We start from the raw sequence: 21816 nt of genomic DNA on the forward strand, positions 1-21816 counted from the left end.
GTTTGCTTGGTATAATTATTTATGTTTAGAAGAAAAAAAAGAGAAATCAAAACAAAGAGAAAGTACTATATAGAAGTTGGAGCAGAAGCATGAACAGCGCTGTTGACTTTCTTCTGGCTCTGTCTGGTGTTTTATAACCATGAGAATGTTGTTCCTTTTAACTGTTTGACTTCATGTATGGAAGCAATGAAATAGGAAATACCTTGCAGTGGCTGAGCAGCCATTGACATCTTTTGGAGACTTGGAAACTTGTTTGTTAGAAATGTTTTGGTTTATGTGGGTTATATATATATTGGTGGGGGGGGGGGGGGGGGCCACATGAGAATAATGGGGAAATGGTAGTTCTTGTGCTTTTTTAGCATTTTATCATTGCTGTAATCAGGGCCCTGAAAACTGATGTGTTGTAACAGCATCTTTCTTGTAATCTTTATTAGCTGTGCCACTGTTCTCTTTGCCTAGTACTTCACAACCGAACTTGAGAAATTAGTGATGTTCTCCTTGTGTTACATACAGTGTAGTGTGAAAGACCTAGGGGTTAACTTTTATAAGTAATCGCTGGTAAACACTTTTGCTTCACCAGTCCCATTGATCTTGGTGAAATCCACCTTGTTCTTTAGGAAAGCTGCCAGAATTAAGGAATTCTTCAAAATGAGAATAAATGTGTAGTGGGTCTTACCTACTACCTTTGCTCTCAGATATCACCCTATGGGCTCAAGCAGTAAGTAATCATCTAAGACCTTCACCTGTTCAAGAACAAGCCAAGATCTAGAACTGAGGCGAGGAAAAATGCTGTGACTGTGTAGAGGGTTTCCTCCAAACACCAGGACCTGGAAGAGAAACTACACAGCAACTCTGAGGCCAAACCATAAACTGTATTCCTTTGCTGACCTCAGCTTCTCAAAGTCAGCTCTCAGCATAAACAAATTCAGGAAAAGCAACTTGCCCAATAGGAGTCTGTGCGTTTACTAAATCAGCATCTGCCCTTGCACCCATTGCTTCCTTTTTGGTAAATTGAGGAACAAAGCACTCTGAAAAAGATGCTTTGCTGGAAGCTGAGTTGCCTGGAAAAGGCAATGGGAGTTCATTCTGTCCACTGGAGATGTGTAAACGCCACTGTAATTAATAAATGTGGCAAATTAATTTCCAGCTCTTCCTCATGTCAGGCTGATTTTCCTAGTTCATCTGCACAACCCCAGATCTACAGATTCTGTAAAGGCAAAAAACTGTCACTTAGGAAGTGGGGTTTGCTTCTGTAGAGGAAGTAAGGGTTGATTTTAGAACTTTCGTGTCACCCACTGTTTGGCGGGCTGGACACACAAAGATAGCTAGAAAACACTAAGGCTGCCTTGCAAAAATTGGCATGAGAATGCTGTTGCCAAAATCTGTCACTGAATCTCCAGAGCTTTTTTCCTTATTTCTCCCTCTACCCTCACCCCAAAGGCCGAAAACAATAAACACTTCCATATTTTTTTTAAATGAGCGCTATTTAATTGACTATTAGTGAGATTTTTTTAAATTTCAACTATGTATTGTAGAGCACTCCATGAGAAAAGAATGGCACTGAGAGCAGGAATGTTCAGCAAAGAGACTTCATTAGCCCAGAAGAAAGCTTTAATAGTAGGAAAAATAATTTCTAATCAGAATAGGAAGCAAAAGGTGAAATTTTGAGCCACAGAGCAGAAAAATATTCTGAAGAGGTTTTAAAATAAGAAATGTCAACATAAAATGTCAATGTTGCCTAGCAAAATAAAGGTGATCAATATGTCAAAGTAACAGCTTTCATTTTGAATTGACATTTTGAAATGAAAAACACTTCCTGTTGAGATGTTGGCTTTACTCCAAGACTTTCAATTGGAAAATTTAATAAAAATCAATATTTTCCTTTGGAAAAATTTTAGTTCAGCCTGACCTATGCTCTCTGAGGGAACTCGTTTTATTCTGAAAACTTCAACTAGTATTAGGTAAGATATAGTAAACCACCTTTTCAATTTGCTTTAGTGTTGGCATAAATGTTTTTGTCTTCCTGCAGTGTTCTGGTTTCCTTAGCATTTGGAAATGATCTTGTTTCCAGAGTTACCACAGCATGTTAAGAAGGAGTTATATTCAGGTGCTCTTGTGAAACTTGCTCTTTTTATTTTGTTCTTCATAAACTAAATCAAACTTTATTTTAAGCTAAATATCCATGCTTTGCTGCTCTTAAAACAAGCTGTTATAAAGGTTTTAAAAAGGAAAAAGGGAACAATCTCCAGATGATAAATAGAAATAGTGCCTAGTGGAAAAACTGGGTGGGGGGTGGGGGGGAGGAAATAGCTGTGAAAACACTTTTTGAACAAATAGCCGTGCTTTAACTTTGTATTGCAAGGTTGCCTAGATACACTGGAAGAAAAGGAATCCTTCTATATATATTAGCTAGTTTAGTGTTTACTGCTGTAACTTGGAATGTAACTCCAGGCGCTATTTACAAATGTTTGGGATGAAGTAGTTCCAGAAAACCAAACAACGAGGGGAGGGAGGGAAATTATCCCCAAACTTGTTTCTGTTTTCTCAATCATGTTGCTAAGTATACTCTAAAATAGTAGGTAGGTGGTAGCTTACGTAAGGTGAGGTGGAGGAAGGGGGAAACTCACAGGGGCTATTGTAGAGCTAGACTAGATGTGCATGGAAGGGTCCATGGTAGATGAACCTGCATGCAGAGCAGAGGTGGATGAGTGCAGCACCCGATGAAGTAAGGCAGGAAGGGATTTGTAAAGGAAGACTCCCAGTCTGGGTTTGTGATGTTCATGGAAGTACATACCACCCTGGAATGGGAGTTGGAAACCTCCTATCTGATCCTGCTTGGCCATTCCCTCTACCCCAAACACCAATGTAGCACTGTGCTTGCAGTGATGTGACACCAGTGATGTCTGTCACATACTGCCTGCTTTCCCTTTGTGCTCCTTGTGGGGATGGGTTCTCTGTGCCTTGAAGTGTCCTGTCATTGTAATCTTTTAGATGTGCGTGTGTGATGTGTATTTCTGTAATCCTCAGTGCCTATGGCTGTGAAAGCTGCTGGAAGAGTTACATTTCGGATTGGCAAGTGGGAGGTTTGTGACAGTCCTTAGCTCCTGGGAGGTTTCTGGTTCCAGAGAGCATGAGTTCTCTGCAGTGTTGAAAAAGGATATCCCAATTGATTGGCAATGCACATCATGAAATCCCTTGAAGGTAGGAGGAAATAGTCCTTACACAGTACAGATCTAGAGTGCTGTTCTCTTTTTTTTTTTTTCTTTTTCTTTTTTTTTTCTTAGATGCTTGGAATCTTTTTAGTTATGTTGTGCTCTGTGATTGTATCTAATTGTGGAGGGGTAGGGAGGTGTTTATGAGATGAGATACTCTTTGATCTTGGCATAATTTTTCTTGGGCTTGAAACTGTTCCACTTAATGTTTAGTTTTATCTGATTTTATTGACCGATCTTCCTTGGTTGAAAAAGGAACGTGTTCTTCCATCTGGCCTTTAAATTCACACTTGTATCAATACTGATAAAGTCTCAATTCACTTAAAGGTTCAGGGTCATGTGTGAGCATCACAATTGATCTGTGCTGTATATCAAAGCCATGTGTGATTTCACAGTGGATGGAACTGTGCAGCAGATCCCTACCACCTCACTCCGGATGAGTCACCATGAGCTTTTTTCCTGTTGTGGTTGATGACATGCAGCAAAAGATTCTATTTCTGCCGAGTATGGGGCAACAATGCATCTTCCCTGCCTACTTTACTGTAGTTTTTTGCAAATCTCTGGGAAATGCTATTTCAGGAGCCCCTAGACAGCCAGACCTTAAAGTTCCTTTGCAAGACAAACTCAGTCAACACATTTGATGATCATATTTTCATTTTGACAGTCATTTCTACTATGCTGGGGCATCTCTCCTATCCTTCTGCCTTGAAGAGTTAACAAATTGTCAACTGCATTCAGTGCAGAGAGACAGCCCACTTTACCTGTCACCACTTGGCTGTGTTATGCTTTTAGGTCTGAACATTATACTCATTAAGGGGCCTACTTGATGCCAGCAGAAATTCAGAGTGAAATTGTGCACGGGCCACAAGTTTTAGTTGGATTTCAGTCCCCTCGTACTTGCTGAAGAGGAGAGTTTGCTGTTTGTATAGCTACAAGGACTTAAAGGGTTTCTCATTGCCACCCTGTTGGAATTAAACCCTTTAAATGTCTGTCACGGACTTTCAGACTGATCCCTATACCATGCAGCCTCCACTGCTGCCTCCAATTCTCCACCTGTTCTCTGTGTTAAATGAAATACTTCATTTCTCAGATGTCAAAAATGTTTTTCACCAATCCTTAGGCTAGAAAAATCAGTAGTCAGCAAAATCCAGGTATTTGAGATGTTTACCTCTGACAGGGAAGCACACGCTGTAAAAAGAGACTGTTTTCAATGCTGTCTTTGTAAAAGCAAAAAGATGTTCTTGGGTTTCGTGAGTATGTCTCACCTACGTACCTTCATCATATCTGTGCCTGCTTACACTGCAGACTGCAGCCTTGTGTAGAGATGCTCAGGATGCCTAGTTACAGTGGCACAGAGTTTGCCGTAACATCATTTACCTGGCATAGCTTTCTGCAAGATAGCTGCAGCCAAGGGCCCTGGAGGGCTATTGCTGCTTACAAACCCGTTGACTCTCTGGATTTCTGCTGGTGTATGCTAAATCAGTCAGAGATGTGAAGTGTCAACCTCTCAAAATGTGTCTAGTTCTGTCGCTAGACACCTATAGGGCAGGTGAAAAAAATGTATTTTTAATGGTAGGCCTTATAATGCTGCAAGGCATGGAAATGTAGGGAGAGAATGGGGTGGTTTGGGCAGATCAATACGAAGTGCAGCTTTGATATCACCAGATGGATATTAGCAGTGCTCTGAGATCCTTCGCCAGGGACATGCTTTACAAGTGGCTTCTTGACTGATATTGCTGTGGTAATAAAGTGTTTCTGTTATTTTCATTTGTGTGTGGGTATTTTTGTCATGTACTGTCCCAGCACTAAAAAAGATGATCAAATTAAAAAAATAAGTCACAGAAAGCCTTGCAGGATGTTTATTTGTAGGGGCATTGGAACACAGTAATTCACTGTTTGAACAAAGGAATTTTGGGCACTAGCAACTCTGCTTTAAAAGGCTACAAACAGGTTAGGAAAATAATCAAGAAAAAGGTGAGCTGGTAGAAAATAGAGCAAATAGGCTCCTTTTTAATGCTTAGGGAATTACTTTAGTTATATACTGCTCTTCAAATTGATTGTTTGCTTTGATCTGAATATCTATCTACCCTTCACTCTATCAACTGAAATGTTTGCCTGCCTAAAAGTTCATATCGCCTTGCAAGCAAGTTCACCTAAAGAAAACATCAGTCTTAGGCAAGTTGGAAGGAAAGAAAAAAAGAGGGAAGAAACTAAGAGAATAGGAATGTGTTTGGGGGACCTCAGGAAAGTGTTCTGTGTGTCAGCCAGTGAATCTTAAACAATATTAACTTCTTAGCAACAATGATTCTGTTTTGCTTAACTAACAAAGGATATTGTAAGCAGATACGTGCATCCAGGGCAGATAAGGTTTGCATTGGACAGTTCTTTTATTGGCCTGGCATTTGATAATTCACTCAAATTTAGCTATGGGATGAGAATTATGCATATTTGCTTCTTACTGAGGCAGAGGTTAGACATAAGACTCCCAGTAATTTTCCAGTTCCTTGCTAAATTTAAATCTTAATAGAATGGGGCCCAGCCTGTCATCTTTATGTTTTCATGTCAGTCCCAATGGAGTGGGGAACCAAAGGGTAGAATTTAACTTGTCTCTTCTCTCAATAGAAGAGTAGCACTTTTGTGTTTGCATCCCTTTTCCGTTCAAGATCTCAAAGCATGTGAATATTCTCTTTATGTCAGTGGAAAACCAAGACATGGAGCAGTTCAGTCACTATTCAGTCGATGGTGTCAAGGTAGCAAGCTGGTTCATTGCACCCCACATAATGAATTGTAGGAATACATCCTCTGAAGTCCTGCATTTAAAGAAGAATAAACTGGGGGAGAAGATGCTGAATGATTGCTAGCCCGCAGTTATGCAGGAGGCCAATGGCAAGATTGGGAACAGGCCCTGGGAATCCTGGATCGCATCCCCATATCAAATTGCTAGATGTGCCTCTCTTGCTTTGAGCGATCATTTCCCTTGCTAAGGTAACTTCTTTTAAAAGATTTGAATCATTAGCCAGAAGTCCAGTATATACTTTTTTTTGTTGTTTTTATCTCGGATGGCTCAGGACTCCCTTAGTTCTGCTGCACTGGACAGCCCCCACTGTCACAGCTGCCCCACTTCACTCCTACCCACAAGAGACTGGATTTCATAGGGTGGGAGGCTAAACTTCCTCTCTTGCCACTTCCCCTCAGTCTTACAGTGCAGGCAGGAAAATAGGATAAACCTGGCCAGGTTTGTGTTGCCAATGAAAGCTTTTTCTATCAAAAAGGAAGAAAAGAGCCATTTCTCTGTGCTTACCAACTTAAATAACGAACGGAATTATTCGTTAGTAATCAGGGAAATTAAATGAAGCTGAGGAGACAGAATGTAAGCGTTTAAATTTAGTTATTGAAGTGCTGTATTGAATTCCTGGTTTAGACACAAGAGGAAGACATGCATTTCATGGGAAAATGCCTTTTAGCCTGTCAGTCTTGGCGTTGAGAATTCTCTAAATGGAGAATTTCTTTGGTGTCTGTCTGAATGTGAATGCCACGTCCCCAAATTTTACCTGGGATCCAACCCTAAAATTTCCAAAGCGGAGTTGAAATGGCAGCTGTTTTCTTAGCTTCTCACTCCAACCCTTTAAAACTGCACTCCTCCCATAATCCCAGCACAGATTTCCATGAAATTATAGGTCCCAGCTTGTCTAACAGGATTGGGTCATGCTCAAACCTTCAACATGATATTGGTCATGTTTTCTGCTGACACCAAAGCCAGATGGACTGGAGAGCATTAGAAGATGTATTTTGACTGAACTGCTTCAGTTCCTGAATCACTAACAAAGCACAGAGGCAGGCACTGGACACTCTTGTTGTTTGCTTGCATATATATAAATGGTTTATATTCATGTATCTCACAAAGGTTTTGTAAGTATTAGTTAATATTTGCGAGGCATTCATGGACATGCAGTGCATTAAGTATTGTGAGCCAGTTCCTTCCTATTTAACTCGCATGACCTGAATAAAGGATGCTGGTTTTCCTCTCTAATCTACATCTCATAACACAGCAACCTTCTGCTGTTTGACTTCTATCTTCAGCTGTTGGACAGGAACAGCAAAGCCTGAACTCTGTTCTTCACAATGATTTGCCCTTTTAGAAGAGGGGAAGGGGGAAGCCTGTGCAGAAGAAAGTGTGTGATGCTGCTTAGGGCTTGAAATGACCAGAAAGTTGCCCTGCAAAAGAAAATTAATACAGACCTTTCAGAAAGGTGGATTTCCAAGCATAAATGTAAGCTTGGAGCGTCTTTCCTAGCCTCTGATTAGTGTTGTTAGTGGCTCCTGCATCAGAGTTGAAGGGCTCATTTGAAAGCTTGTTTGCTTTTCCATATATATCAGTTGATCTGTTATTATCGTTCCCCATAAATGTGTTGGATTTCTAGTATCTTGTGAAATACCTGTTTTTATAATCTCATTGAAACTGGGTCATTGAAGATACCTGGCAGGGAAAATGGTTTCGGTAGGCCTTTTTATTTCCTCATACATTGTAGATGCAGTGTCAAAGGGTGAATTTGCTCCCCAGTTCGAACTACAGTCAACTTCTGCCCTGCTTTATCAAGATTTTTATTGGTCCATGCAATTCTTTGCATATAAAGTAAAATATTTCTTCTAATTAAATTTCTGTTACCTTTCGTAAGTCAGGGTCTTAATTTTTTTCCTTTTATGAGGTGGGGTGAATGCCCTTTTCCTGGGACAGCTGCAGCCAGGCCAGTCGCATGAGGCTTCTGACTCCCACTGGCATGAACTTCGTTCTGCATTGCTTTCTCTGTGCTAATGCTTTTCAGAGCTTCCCAAAATCATTAACCCTAGGAAAAACCTATCAGCAATGACCCAGGGCAAGTTAGGCACCACTAAATGTGGAGGATGGTATTCTGGCCTGGTGGAAGGTCATTCGTTTTTGCCTTCAGAAATTATGTGGGAAGACTGGAACGGGGCAGCTCTTGGCTGGTGTGAACCTCAGATGGAGGGACTTTTGGTGCAGAGGGGCAATAGCAGATGGGGCAAGCATCTGAGGCATGCAGATGCAGCAAAATCGCTGCTAGTGACAGAACAGATGGTGACTTCATCTGGATCATGGTTTTGATTTGGTAATTCCAGCCACTCAATACTGTTGACTTACTGAAAAAAGTAAAGGAAATGGCATGACTGGTCCTGGCACTTATAGCCATTCTGGGGCCATATGTGTATTGTCTAGTTCCAAGCATCATGTACGGAAGTGATCATGACGAAGCCATATAGTAACACATCTAGAAAATTCACCTTCCCTCCGATTTATCAGCTGTAATTACAGGAGGCATTTACCCCTCTCTCACTATGGAGCAGTAAATGCAAGGGTAAGAGGAGAATCTTGTTAGCAAAGGAAAGAGGGAGATTTGAAACTGGATTTGGTCATTTTATGCCCAAAGTTAGTTCTTTTAACCTTCTTATATGAGGTACAGAGGGGTCTTTTTTTACAAAGAGCAGTGGGAGCAAGCAACCAAGGTAGTCTTACCCACTTCAGCTGCCAAACTGTATTCTTCACTGCAATAGCAAAAGATGGGATTGGACAATCCAAAAGGCCCTTCCAGCCCTGTATTCCTAAAACATGTATTGAGTAATAAATGTAAAGGTCCAGGGAACTCACTGGGTGGAGGCAGGGTGAATTACTGTTTGTAACTCAGCATATGAGTTATGTATGCCAGACCTTGCCTGGTGTAAACTGGCACAGACTTTGGTAAAGGTGCAGTGGTCTAGCTCAGCTGAGGGTTTGCCCCTTGGTGCTTTAAAAGTTAGCAATTTTATGCACAAAAAATATAGCAAGGGGTGTGGGGGGGTTGTTCTTTTTTATTATAATTTTTTTATTGCCCTTTAGTCCGTTCCTGACTTTAGCCGTCAGTTTTACTTCCCTGGGGTGCATGTTTCAAGCCAACAGATTTGACCAGTAACCCTGGACTTTTTTTTTTTTTTTTTTTTTCCAAAGCTTGACTCCCTTTCCCTCTCTCTGCCTTGTCTCAGCTGAGCCCCCTGAGCTTTTGCAAATTCACCTCTTCCATGGTAGCCTTTCTGCTCCTCCCCCATCCATCTGGCTGTGCCAGTCACATTTAGTGCTTTATGTCTCTCCTTATAAATCACTTTTGGTTTTGCTCTCACCCTTCAGCTTTTTTGGCTGCATTTCTGGCCTGTAGCATCCTGGGAGTAAATTGAACATAGAGATTTGTCCTGCCTGTGATCAAGGAAACTTTCGGTTTCTTTAGCCATGTGTTGCGTTCGAAAATGCCATATTTTACCTTAAGCTTTGATGTGATTTACTTTTTACAGTTCATTTAACATTAATGTTTTGCAGCGATTCTGCTGTGAAAGTATCTTTCATGTTGTTTCCCTTTTCCCAACCATTTCTTTTTGCATTCTCACAGTTTTTTCCGTTTAGTCCCTAGGTTTATGAACTCCTTTTGAGTTGTGTTTTCCCTGCCTTCCCTGGTGTTTGCAGCATCTCCTGATTTAGATTCAATATCTGAATTTAATTAGTATGCTCTCTACACTCATTCAGATCATTAAATCAGTCCACCAGGAGCAAAGTGAAAGGATGAGCCTGAAGCAATGTATGTCTATGCAGAGGATCAGACAAATGAGCGGCAATGAGCATCAACAGAGAAATTGTTAATATCAATACACTTCTTTCCTGGGGAGAGTGCTGATGGGATCTAAAGCTAGGCAAAATGATACATGAATGTTTAGTCTCAGGTGGCATCTTTTGCAGATAAGTTTGGATTAAGCTGCAAGAAATTCATGGCCCTGCCTGTTAAAGCTGTCAGCAGAGTGTGAGGAGCCAAGCCAGGATGTAACACAAGAATGGATTAGCATCTCAGTCTCCCTGGGATAACTCTAATCTAGCTGCATTCCTGGGATAGAAGTAGGACATCTGAATGACGGAATGCAGTTTGTCATCAAAGCATAAGCCTTGATTAAAGATAACCCAGAGGTTCTGAGCAACATAAATGAATGCACTGAAAACAGTCTGAATGAGAATGACAGAAGAGATGGAACCAAAAAGGTTTTTAGCTGGGATTTGTTGTATATTTCAATCTTTCGGTCCATGGCCAGATGACTGCCAGTGCTAAGAAATCAGGATTTTGATCCAATTCTATGACAATCAATAGGTTGCAAGGGCGTGTTTTATATGTTCAGCAAACCAGCAGGTGCCATTCAGAGATGGGTTGCTCTGTGCCTTCTATCTACAGGTTCTTGCCATGTGTTCCATTATTTATGTTCTCCCCAGCTAGATCAACAGATCTATTGATCAATAGATCTACTGAACAGGTGATTCCTCCCACCACCATCATAATAATCAGAGAGCTGATGGATGACTGTATTACTTTGTTTTGCTGTGTTTTAACTTCTTTACCTTCACCCAAGACTTTAAAACAGTCGCTAATTCAACATCATCTGTTTTTTATCTGGAAGTTTGGGTGCATATTTTGTGAAGGAAGACACATACCCTGACAGATAACACTTACTGTAGTCATCAGGAGGCACGTGAGGTTATTTCACAAGCACAGCATAAAGACTCAGATATCAGTAGAATATAAAAATCCAAGGCACAGGGAAATACTGATAGTATGCACGTTGTGGCCTTGTCCTTTTAATATAGATGAGAGTAGTGAGTAGAACATGAGGTCATGTGAGAAAAACCCCAGTGCCCCACTTTTTGTAGCCACCAGCTCCCTTTACAGCAGCACCTGCTATACCAAGATCACTGATGCTTTGGGAGCTCAGAATTGCCAGTTTTGTTTGTGCCTACTTTGGCCAAATGCAGATGGTGAGGCAGCAGCCCCATGGTCCTGGGTTAGCAAAGGGGAAAAGTGACTTGCTGTCTTGCATGGGGAAAAGGAGTGGTGGCCTTTCGAAAGGGCCTTGCTGAGGTAGCCAGTTAGAGGCGTTATTTAAGGTAATATCAGAGGTCTACGGTGCTGATGCAAGGAAAAAAAATTAAATCAGACTGGTTTGTGTTGTTGTCTAGTGGGCATGACTGAGGACTGCTTTCTGTGCTTCTTCATAGAAGGGTGTAGTTAAGAAAGCCACTGTGGCTTGTTGGAGGTTCGAGCGAGAGAAGTGAAAGGAAAGTGAAGGATTTTTTTTTTTATTCTGTGGTTGTGTCAAGGGAAAGATTTGGCAGCAGACAAGCATGCTAGAAAATTGTAAAGTGATGGAGACAAAGCTAGACTGGCTACATGGAGTGAGTCAAAGGAAACTTTCCTATAGGCTCTCTGAAAAAAAAAAAAAAAAGAAAATAAGTTTGACAGTTATGTCTCTATTTGTTTCTTCTCTAAAGTGGATTGCTTTTTCCTCCAGAGATTCTGCAAAAGATGTAGGCATGAGCAGCAGATGCTTCAGTTGCAAATTTAGAGGACAAGCTGTCTACCTTATGATTCTTATTCTAGAATCAGCACCACAAAGTACCCATTTGCAGAGAAATTGTAAGGTTTCAGCGCATCTTGTTTCCCAACTTACTGTTGGAAAAAACTTTCCAGACTGGGAGTTCAGTTTGCAGCACAACTGAGGAGTGGAGTAAGAGCTGAGGGGGAAAGCATGATGTGTGTAGACAAGATGAAACAAGTCAGAGGCTGTCCACCTGCCTGTTGTTAACTTACATATTTGAGCAAAACCAGACCACTGACAACATCTAGAGACTTGTATCCTGCAACACTACTTATTTTTTTGTCCTCCCTAGATTTTGGAGAGGCTGCACCTGACCTTTATATGCACTGACTCTAGATGTGCCAAGCAAGCAGTTCAGTAACAAGCTAAGTGGAAATAATTATTTTAATTAGTGTAATTGGATTACACCAAAGTGTTTTTGGGGACTTCTCTTATGCTTCAGATAAGTTGTTCAAACTGTCCTGGCTATACATCACTCCTAAACCAACACATTACTTAGGGGTTTAGGCAGGGAAAAGGGCACTGGCCAGAAAAATGCTTGATTTACTTCAGATTTGATATTTAATAACACAGGGAACATAGCTGGGATTGCAGTAGGGTTTTACTAGGACAGCAGATTGTTTTTGTAAGCTGTCATCACGTGCACCTTGCTTTCTCAGGAAGTTATAATGTTTTAGATATTTTCTTAACCTTTGTTTCTTGCTTGTCATCAGCAGCTGAAATCCCAGCACCATCAACAGCAGACAGAAAAAGCAAAGCTCCCCATTATACAGGACCTTATTTTAAATGGTAATAGGTCATCAGACAGCTAGCCAAAGCACTGAAGGCCCTCAGTCACCATAAATTATAAATAGTGGAGATCAGATTGAGACATGCCTGAAAACTTGGGTATCTTTGGTGGTGAAACAGTTGCATCTCAAAAGGTATTTGACTGCAACTGATTACATCTGCTTTCAATTAGCAGAGGAAATAGCTAGCAAATCATCAGTGTTATTTCCCTCCGCAGCAGTTTTTTTGAGGCAGCCTTCCATAACCTTCCATACTTGACAGAATATTTTAGCGCTAACACTTGGTATGGCTGTTTCCTCTCCTGAGAGGAGCTGTGATTCTCACTAAGGAAACCCACTGAATGCAATTAATCATTTACTGTAGCATGGTCCATTACATTTCAACAGATCAGCATTTGCTACTTGTAGTTGATGGCTAAGATCAGTCAGCATCAACTGTAAGCAAACTCAATTTCAGAACTTCAGCATTGGTTTCATTCCTTGGGTTCCCTGCGTGTTGTTCAAGTTGGGATTGAATTTGACTTTCACGTGCACAGTCCTTTTGTTCCTGTAGGTCTTCTAAAGGAGTTTATAATGGATGACACAGATAATACCTCCTGCCCTCGGTGAGATCATAGCAGGTTACTCAAATGCTACCTGAAAGTCAGATTATGATGGCCAGAGTAAATATTTAGTGAAGATAACCAGATGATAAACTAAATGCCCATTGGTTATCCAAGGAAACTGAACAGGGAAAACAGGCTGGGAGAAACTGTAAGAATCATTTATTCATATGGACATACGGTATTATATTAAACCTGCTAAGTTTGGGCTATGCTAAAGCCTCTCTTTTATTACATCTTTAACAGTCAAGTGAACGTGGGTTTAGAAGAGTGGAATGTTTTAAGCAAACATTGCTGACCTAGATTTTCAAAATGGGTGAGCTTGAGGACACTGTCTTCATTTTATGCCTTGTTAACTTCGCCTGTTCTTCAGAGTTTCCATGGAAACCACCTCTTCTTCAGTGACAAACTTTTGATGGTTTCAGTAAGGAAGTTGCAGGAGGTACTAAAGCAGAGAATGTGTTACAGAGCCCTAATGGAAGAAGGCAATGAATGAACTTTGAACATAAACAAAGGAGTGATAGCAGAAGACCATAAATGTCAGTGCATTGACAGCTAGGGTGATGCAAAGTTACTAAGGGACGTGAAAGTACAAACTTAACAGAGCATGACCTTGTTCTGATAGTTAATGAAGTTAAGCTGGGCTCAGGATAGAATAACAGAGATCAGTCTGACTTTATCATTATGGATGAATAAGCAGGGCTCCAACCCAAAATTTCAAATGCAGTGGTGCTGAGAGAGTATTCAAAGAGCACCAAGCCTGAGCAGCTTTGTGCATAAGGCACCTATGGTAAGAATGCAGTTCTGCTGTACAGCTCTGTTGCGGTCAACACATTTCCAGGCTGCTGTATAAACTGCACTACCTCTGTCAGTCTGGGATTAATGGTATGAATTTATCATTAATTAATATAACTACGTTATTGTATTACAGATTGAACTATTCTTCTTGGCTGGCATTTTAAATTAATTTTAGGCTGGTATTTTCTAAGGACTTGAGAAAATGCAGTCAGCAGTCGTTGTGCGTTGATATTCACTGGGTGTTCAGTTCTTAGCCCCTTTTTAAAAATCACAGCCAGGAAACATGGTAGAAGGCAAATTTCCTAGTAGTGCTTCCACTCAGGTACACATGGTTTTTGCAGGCTTAGCCACTTATTTGTACGAGCGTGCTTTGTCACTGGCATTGGGCTGTTAGCTATCTCCAGTGCCCTGTAAGGAAAAGGTGTGATACAAAATACTTAATCTGATTTATCATGGATATGGGGTGAGGAGCAAAAGTCAGACTTGACAGATCCATTGTCAAGCTGAATGTATCCTTACATTGAATATGAAGTCCTTTTTTCTTTCTGATAATGTAAACAGCCCCCCCCCCCTCCCCCTTTGCAGTTTCAGATAAAACATTTCCATTCTGCTTTGAGAAAACTTTAAATTTGGATGCTTTGCTTATAGTTTTACATCTTGCTAATGTGATCTCATAGTTTATAAGTCAAAAGTGATACAAAGTATTTAGATTCTTGTCACAACAAAAGATTTCAGCAGAGCCAGACCAAAAATTATGTAGACAGTTGGGCATTAGTTAGAGACTGGAGAGCTGTAGATGTGGTTCTGGGCTGTACTATCATGGGTTTTTGGGCAAGCTATCTGATACTTTTCTCAAGCCCCTGCTTTTCAGTCTGTAAAGTAATGTGATGGTATCTATATTTTTAGAAGTAGTTCTTTCAAGGTCTAGGAGTTGTAAGGTCAGCATATGTACTGGGCTATATAGGGATAACTGCAAGTCAAAAGCCCTTCAGCGGTACTGTTGTTCAGAAGTAAATTAGCTCTACTCTCTAGCTCAAGTGCCTTTTATTGCCGGAATAAAGAATTCATTGTGAAAAGAGCTGAACTTGGGTCCTGAAAGGGGTACAGGGTGTCAGAGCTTGTCTTTCTCTGCCTTTTCCCTTACAAGTTTAAGTTGTGGTCATGCAGTTGGTACATAGGATATATAGAATGGAGTTGTCTGGCTCAGAAGCCTGTTGAACACAAGCATCTATTCCGTGAGGCACAGTTGGTGTGAAGATTCAGTGCTCATCAAGTTGAATTAAAAAGCTGGAGTGTAAATCTGGCAAGCTTCAGATTGGTGTCCTAGCATTTAAAAATAGTGCCAGCCCCCTGCCCTGTCATTGCACTCTGTTGGGAGCCAGCAAAATACACGGTAAATTTTAAAGGCTTTTAACGTGATGCTGGCGAAGCTTTGATTGGAGCTCTTGGCTAGCGTTGTGTATGCTGGATCATCTCCAGTTCCAGGGAGCCCCACCATCCACCAAAACAAAGACCACAAACTTGGAAACTATTATGCAGCAAGTCACCTTTGCTCCGTGGGCTTTACTTGTGAGATGCTGTTCATTGCTAGGAGCATCCTTGTGAACTCACCACGTGCCTTTCTGCAGAACTTGATCATGGGCGACAAGATCAGCTGAGCTAAAGCTGAGGAATGCTGCCTGGCTTGTATTTAAACAAAAGAAAAAGTAAGCATCACAAAGCAGACAGTGTTTGTGTTATCACAAATAGTGATGGTGATACTGTTCTTTCTCCTTTGTGTTGAGGCCACCTTGGTGTTGTGCAAAGGTGAGCTTACCCCTTAGCTTCTTGGTTTGCTGTGCCTGTGCACACTCTAGGGCCCATGCATCTCTAAGTCTGACTTTGCTAGAGAAGACTAAACCAGAGATCCAGGCTCCTTTCCTCCTTGTTCCCCCAAGTGAAGAGAAGTTTGAAGCTGGATGCCGTTACTGCTCGGTTCTGTCTGGACCAGACCAAGGTCATCGGGGAAGGTGGCAGGTACCAGGCTGGACCAACAGCCCATTTAATCTGTTAGCCTGACAGTGGCCAGACCTTGGTGCTTATATTGGTACATTCATTTATAAAGCTGTCTGGGGCTTAATAAAAATATAAAATAAGGGAACTAGGTCTAGCCTTGAAGTGTCACATGAAGTGGTTAAGTGGGGGAAAACCTCCTTTAGGGAGAAGTTTCTTGCAGCCGTGGATGGTTTGACTGGCCTAACACTGCAAGGGTTTTTCCCTTGCCTATTCTTTGATCTAGTGTAGACAGGTCATTTCAGGGGACTGTTGTTTATCTTTGAGCTTTCAAAGGACCATGAAAGCACAGAGAAGTACAGAGATAAAATAACACGCATTTGTTTAATGTTATGGAGTATGTAGAACTGCAGGGTTACCTGGACTGCATGGAAACGTCTCTTTCAGTTCCTGTTTTCATAATTATGTGGGCATGGTTATTTGTAAAAGCTCAGTTGCTGTATGCAAACTTGAGAATCAAATGCTGCTCTCAATCCCATAACCGTAATTAAAATATAGTTATGCTGATATGTTAATGTTGCTGAAGCTGTTTGAGTCCTGCAGCCATGTGCCTATATGTAAAAAGAGAGATAGATACGTGAAGGCACAATAAAGGGGATTGCTACAAATGGCTTGACTGTGACAGTGATCTTTCAGTGTCTATGTTGCCGCATATTTTTCCTATGTTTTGGATTAACCTTTCCATAGAGATGACTGAACTTGCCTCTTGTGTGAGCAGTCTTGGCTTGAACATGGACCAGCTGGCTGCCTCTGGCTGTTGGTCCTTCACCTTCAGCATCCTGCTTCTGATGGCACAAGACAGATGTTTCCAAGAAATACCCCTTCGGCACAGGGATGGAAACCGCTGGTGCTCCAGTTTCTTGGAAACTGGGCCTTTAGGTGCACAGGATTGTGAAACAGAGGCTGGAACGTGCCGTTTTACCAGACCTCCTCCTGTGTCAGCTCTCACATCATCCATAGGCAGAAGAGATCATGCAACACGTGCCCTCTCAAGTCCCCTTGAGTGAGGAGTAGTGGGATCTTTCAAGAGCAAGAACCGGTTAGTCTGAGTTTCTCCACTTTTCCAACAATGCAAATGTCTGTTACCCAAGGGCTATTTAGGAAGAAGCCCATCATGTTATAAAGTGAATATCGAAAACAACATCTTATGACCAAATATTATGAAATCAGCAGACTGAAAAAAAAAAAATAGCAGAAGTTGCTGGGGCAGATTCCTCCTTTGCCTTCATGTGACTATCTAATCTACCCTGAACTGCTAAGTTATTTGAAAGGATGTTATTGTGTGAGCTCAGGACGTAAATATTATAGCACCTTTCTGTATTTGCTAGCGTGGGTACAGTAAGGAAAATGTATACCAGCAGGAGATCGGTGCTGGTAATGCAATTCACTGCTACGGCTCTTTAGAGGCAGTACTCACTGTAATCATCTCGTCTGAGTTTTGGGAAGATTAAATCTGGTAAACCTTTAGGATCTAGATAGGGGGGGTTATTATTATTTGTTCTGAGAAACCGGTACTTGCTGTTAATGGAAGCTGCCTTACTTCATTGCATCTGACAAAGAGAGAGAGTGCCTGACCTTCTTTGTAAGACACTTAAAGCAGAGATTATCCTTAATTATCCTCAATATTTGTCCTATAAATTGTCTTGTGGCAGTTAGAGGCATGCCCTAGCTTGGGGTGCAGGGATGAGTGCCCTGGAGGCGGCCCTGGGAGGCAGTGTGTGCCCACGCCAGCTGAGATGCACTGGCAGGGTCAAAATCCTTCCTCAGCTTCCTCCTTATTTCCAGACCAGAGATTAGTAATCGAGTTGCTGAGCTTTACCACAAATAACCTGTCACCGTCACCTGATGTCTTGTTCCGGTCAGGAGCAGGGCAGAAGCCAAGTCTGCCCTTCGCTCTCGCGTGCCATGGGCGAAGAGGGATGGCTCCTGCACCCTGGCCCAAGGTCCAGGGGAGGAGGGGTGAGTGGAGGAGGGAGTGCTATCTTTCCCCATACTCCCCTGCCTGAGTGGAGAGTCCAAGTTACAACTGAGTAATCACAGCCACCCCTAGACAGCTCACTCCTTCCATGAAGCTTTCACAAAGTGTGATTAATTACATGATAAGGATAGAAAATGGGTCAGAAGTGAGCAACAGCTTTGTGCAGGGGATAACAGTGTGTGTCCCTTGCATGGCCCAGCACTGCTCACGCTTTCCAGCTGCCACAGACTCGAACCTTCCAAGAGCCCACTGGTGTGAAAGTAAGATAGGGCCTTACCTATTTTCTAAGATCTCTAAGCTTTGGGACTTGGTGTTGTAATTCCCTGGAAGTGCACTGTAACTTGCTTTTCTTGTGGAGGTTGTGTTGGTTTTAGAGTAGAATTGTTTTCATCTGACACCGTCAAACAACCACGTTTGATGCCCAGCATGGCTGGAAGGTGGGGACAGGCAACAAGAAGTGAACGTGTGACCACAGTGTAATGATTTGTAACCATCAGGGTGATGTCATTGTATTGGTAGTAAAGATTATGAAAACATGCAGATTTTTTACCTTTCTCAGAAGGTATTCCAGTCACTAAAGTCTGGCTTGATGCATTTAATTTCTTTGAGGTAGTGTCTCACTTGATTGTAGAACTGTTCTGGCTAAACATCTGTCTTCTCGTACTGCTGTAGATGTTTTGGAAATGTCCTCTCTTAAGCTGCCGTGAAAGCATCTTCCCTTTCGTGTCTGGAATTCAGCCCTGTCCTGATTGAGCAGAAAGTCCCATTCTTCAGAGCTAAGGAGGAAGTTTTATTGTAAGTTTACATAACTTGAAATACTAAAGGGCCCTAAAATTGGCCGTGTGGAAAACTTCACAACGTTATAAACCACCCAGGCTTCAGCACAGAGAACAATTTATCCTTGTCATATAACTCCACAGAGCCAGCAAACAATGCATAGCTCTGTCAGCCTTTCATGAACTTTTTGGTCAACGTGACGAGTTTCTTAAGGAATAAAATAACCCATCATCACCCAGGAAGAGGTATTTTAGACCAGCTTTAAGACACAAACTTAATCAGAGTTTGAGTTGTCTCTTTGAGTAGAGTTGTATGGTAGGGAAACTGTTTCCTTGCAGAGCAGCTGCACCTGCTTAACTAAAGTCTGTACTGTCTTAAGATATTCAAGTTGTCCTCTTCAGGCCTAGAAACCAAAATCCAGCTGTCAACTTGCAGCTGAAGCTTTCAAGGGCAGAGGGAATTCCTTTGTCTCTATAAAGCAATCACAATGTGCCCTGAAGCATGAGGTTTTCTTACTAGGCTACTCAATTTTTATTACGATCCAGTAAGTTAATTATACCAAAATCCACTGGTTTCTTTCTAAAGAGTTTATTAACAATTTCCCCCAAACTTGCTTACATCTGCAATGCTCACTGTGTAACTTTGATCACGTTCTCTTGTTTTTATCTTGTTTTGATCTGCCAAATGTATTTTGAAGATTGTCTCAGCATGAAAGGTGTCATGAAGTCCACCTCTGCCAGGCCAGCTAGGAATTGCCTCAGGCTTTCATGATTGGGAAGAAAGTAGGAAGTACAGGATCTCTTGAAGAAATGAGGAATGTGTTTTATGCTTGCTTTCAGGTGCTCTGGGACAAAGAGAGCTGAGGCTGGGACCAGGGTCCCACCCTTTTGCATGGCCACAGTTTATAACATGTTCTGTAAGTATCATCAATGTTATTTAGAGTAAATAAATGAATACTATCTTGCAAGTATTTGGGAGAGAGAAGAAAGCATAGGCCTAAGAAAGGTAAATTCTCCTCTTAGTGCAGGGAAATTGCAAGGGATCCCAGGACTCTGAGATACTCTTCCAGGTCACCAATTCAATCCATCCTAATATCAGCACTTTAGTCGATTCCCACAAAATAATTCTGCCACTTACATACCACACTGCTGCACAGCTCTCAAAAACCCACTGGTGCCATCACTGTGCACTTGAAAGTAGATGTCCCACATCAGTGACCACTGCCTGTGAGAAGCCACCTCCTCAGCGGCCCCTTGATCAGCTGCCTCGGTGGATGCCAGGGGACAGATTTTGTTCTTCAGAAGTGCAGGTCTACCTATCCTTGTTCCTTCTGCTTCAGAGTTAATGCAAAGAAGAATGTGAGGGTCCACACGAGGAGTTCCTCAGGAACAGAGACCACACCATAAGTTCTCATCTGCATTAGCAAACTCTTGGGACAAACCCCAGGACGCAATCCCTTCAGATCAGCTTGACGTGCGTGCACTGGCAAAGCATCATGGATGCTTAAGCAACTGTTATCAGATCTTTGTTTATAAATACAAGATTTTGAATTTGGCTTCAGTGCTTAAGCTCACTAGCAGGCAGGCTTCCCCCCCCTAACAAAAGCACAATAACAACGACCATGAACAATCACTGTTTCACCTCTCCCACATTAGCTATTAATAATGTTAATTTACTTCCTTTGAGAGATACCATATGTTCCCCTTCCTGATCCCTCTACAGGCATAAGAAAAAACTAAGGAAATTAGAGAGACTCCATAACACTGATGGCAACATCCAATGTCTTATCAGGCTTCCTGTTGTTGGGAGTATTGTTTTCCTTTAAAGATTAATATTTACAATGGTTACTTAGTTATCTTAGTTCATTTGGTGACCATTAAAGATTCCAGCCTTGAATGCGATGAATGAACCTCCTTTTATTTGTCCTTGATGACTTATTTGTCTTGTGCCTCGTCTGGCTGAAAATCAAGGAAAATAATTATTGGGTTGGGCTTTTACTGCCATTTCATGTGAGGGCTCAAAGTGCATGTTTCTGTTTGTTTTAGAATGGGAGCCCTTACCCACTGTTCCCGCTGATGTATGCATATTTAAGAATATACGTTTTGTGATTAGAAGCAAAGTTAAAATAGGTATATTCCTCTATTTTTCTTAAGCTGCATGCCTGGTTTCAGTACTCCTTGCGGGGGAAAGGAGGATGTTTCACATTTCATCCACAGTTGCAGCAGCAGCCGCTGCTCACCAAATATAAGCTCACCAAAGCAGTCGCTGGTGGGACAGAAAAGGCAGCGTGGGCCTGGTGGCTGTGCACGGACTGAAATAAAAACAGTCCAGTTTTCCCCTTGTCCATAGTTTTCCCCTGTGCATCAGCTGAAGTTCAGAGGTGTTTCTCAGCAAGGGCAGAAGACAGTCGGTTTTCTCTTGTATTTTTTAATAAAAGCCCGAAGGCACAGCAGGAAGCAGTCACCTAGTGTGACACAGATTTGGGGGGGACTCAATCCAGTCGCCTGCTTCCAGAACCAGAGACACATTTCTAGGCATGAGAGACTTTGAAGTCACTTGAGTTGTCTTTGTGCCTGCTAAAGAGGAGCACAAAAATGTCCTTGTACTCCTCACAGGAGTGTTAGACTCAGACCTGGAGAAGAACACCAGAGACAAACAAGGCCCGTAAGTTGTGTTCTAAATTTGTACCAGGTGCAACACTGCAGCAGAGATGAATATGGGTGCATGAGCAGTTTTCAACCAGATCTGTTTGGTTTTCTCCTCAGCAAGGACTAAAGACACACCTTGCCTTCCCTGGAAGGGGAAGTTCCTATCGCCTCATTGTGGGCTGCACTTTAAATGGTTTCATTTCCATCTCTGTGAGTGGAGCCCCTGCAAGTGAACCTCTGACGGTAACCCGCATGCTGGCTGCCTCCCCACACGTCATTTCTACCCCAGCCTGCTGGTATTTTCTCAAGTCCTCTGGACCACAAAAGCCAGGATTACAGATGGGTCTGGCTGCAGCCTGGAGGACTCGGCACGGAGTGATGTGATAATCATTTTGCAGCGTGTCTGCATGCTCTGCTTGTGAACTGCCAGACCCTCGTGAGCAAGCTCATTCCCAGACACAGTTGGCTCCTAGAGAAGGTATAATTTATGATCGTGAACATTTCCAA

The 21816-nt window shown here is 41.9% G+C and overlaps 1 long non-coding RNA gene across 1 annotated transcript in view; it reads right to left on the reverse strand.

The window, feature by feature from the left end:
- Window positions 1-300: 300 nt before the first annotated feature.
- LOC308063140 overlaps window positions 301-21816 on the reverse strand; it is a 29936-nt gene continuing 8420 nt past the window's right edge. Inside the window, exon 3 of the long non-coding RNA XR_013927853.1 lies at window positions 301-20619. This is a non-coding gene — a long non-coding RNA (uncharacterized lncRNA). The remainder of the gene's footprint in view (window positions 20620-21816) is intronic.

This window comes from Falco punctatus, assembly GCF_963210335.1.
Source record: "Falco punctatus genome assembly, chromosome: 4".
In the NCBI taxonomy this organism is placed as follows: domain Eukaryota; kingdom Metazoa; phylum Chordata; class Aves; order Falconiformes; family Falconidae; genus Falco; species Falco punctatus.